This window comes from Muntiacus reevesi, chromosome 19 (genome assembly GCF_963930625.1).
Source record: "Muntiacus reevesi chromosome 19, mMunRee1.1, whole genome shotgun sequence".
In the NCBI taxonomy this organism is placed as follows: domain Eukaryota; kingdom Metazoa; phylum Chordata; class Mammalia; order Artiodactyla; family Cervidae; genus Muntiacus; species Muntiacus reevesi.
In genome coordinates, this window is record NC_089267.1 from 24,905,724 (window position 1) to 24,907,612 (window position 1,889).

Consider the following 1,889-nt stretch of genomic DNA (forward strand, 5'->3'; position numbering starts at 1 on the left):
CACACACACATCACAACATAGCTTAAATAAATTTCTGTTTTGTTAACCTGGCATTATTTGTTATGGATAAAATACTGAATATCAAGCAAGTTGTGTTTTGATTAAATAACTTAAACATTTGGTTTTGGTTATCATAAACCTACTGATTTACTAAGTAAAACTTTTTATTACTTTTTTTTTTTTTTTGATAATAGGTGCTAAGTCAGTTCAATCATGCCCGACTCTTTATGACCCCATGGACTGTAACCCTGCCAGGCTCCTCTGTCCCTGGGACGGCACTAACTTTATTCTTCGGGGCTCCTGAGGAGCACTGGGGATAGGAGCAGTTACGGGGTAGCTGTGAGGTCATGGGCTTAGGCGGTGGGCATCTGGGGTGCCTCAGCTTGGAGTGCCCATTGGTGTCACCAGTAAAGCCATTGGGGGAGGTGGGCGCTGCTCTTTTCTTGCAAGGCACAGGGCAGGCAGTGGCTACAAGACCAACTCGCTCGAGGACAAGGCGTTTCATCTCGCGCTCCAGAAGCACGTGGTTCTGCAGTGGGAGCCCCACGCAGACTCTGAGGGTTCTCTCAATGCAGTTGGTGCTGGCGGAAGAGTGGGTTGGCCACCGGGCTGCGCCATCGCCCAAGCTGTGCTTGCAAGAGGAAGCCAAGCCGAGCAGCGACAGCACTGGTTTGAAGCTCTGTAGCTCTGGGTTGACATCTGTGCAGGAGATCACGTGCCAGCATGCTTTGGCAGCGGCTCTGGGTCCGGCGTGAGGGGCTGGCCAGGAGCGAGTCCTCGAACGTGTTGTGCAGTTCCAGCCTATTGGTACCGCCCAGCATCCGCTCTGCTGTGTACTCATCCAGGACACGCTTGCTGTCGCCCACGTGTAGCACGTGCTTGATGACCACGCAGCGATCCGGCTCCTCGCCCTGCAAGTAGAGAGCAGCGTCGCCGGGCACCAGCACATCGTAAACCATGCTGCTCTTGGACACCTCCTTGGAGCGGAACTGTGTTGGCGCCGACGGGTTCTGCCCGTCATTGTTGCCAGGTGGCTGTAGCTCACGAGGGACAAGGTCTTGAGGCCAGAGACAATAAGGAAGTCCGCGAGCACAAACCTGACCTTGGTCTGGCCCGACTGATAGTCGTCTCCACCCACAGAAACACGGCGCTGCCACGTGAGCTCCAGGGCTCCAGGCAGCGGTGTGGTCCGTGGGTACCCACCAAGGCAAGCGCAGCCCTTCAAGAGGCTGGAGAGCGTGGAGGGCAACACTTCCAGGCCCAGCTGGACGGCGTGCAGCAGGCTCTCAGCGGTGTCACTGAGACCCAGGAGCACTTTGCAGAAGCGCTCAGGGTTCGCGGTCCACGCCGTGAGGACGTCTCCTCCGGCTGCTGCGTGCGCGCGCGTGCCCGGGAGGACGTCGTCGGCGTGCGCGCTCTGGTTAGTTAGCTGCGAGGAACCCGGGGGATACAGACAGAGCCGAGAGAGCTCTGAGTCTCCAAGAGCGGCCACAGTGGCTCCTGCAGAGCCTGTGAGTGCTGTGACACCTCCTGCAGGTTCAGAGATGATCATGCTCGAGTCGGAGAACAGGCGGTCGTCGAGCACCACCAGGGGCAGTGAGCCGAAGGTCACGAATAGCTCCTGGCCCTCGTTGTCCAGACTCAGGCTAACGAGGGCCGCGGGCGTCAGCCAGTGGTTGTAGCTGGCCTCCTTGCGGCGGTGGCCCAGGACAGGTGCAGTCCAGCATGGCAGGGCTCAGCCTGGAGCGGTTGTTCCTGTCCCAGCCGAGCAGGACCCCGAGCTGCGGCACCTGCGGGGCGGCCTGCAGGGTGAAGCACGTGGACCTGGCTTCGCGGTTGACAAATGTGATCCAGTACTTATTGTAAGTCCTTGGCGTCCGGCTGTAGAC

The 1,889-nt window shown here is 58.1% G+C and overlaps 1 pseudogene; it reads right to left on the minus strand.

The window, feature by feature from the left end:
* Positions 1-353: 353 nt before the first annotated feature.
* LOC136150696 (inositol-3-phosphate synthase 1 pseudogene) lies at positions 354-1,552 on the minus strand (annotated as a pseudogene).
* Positions 1,553-1,889: the final 337 nt, after the last annotated feature.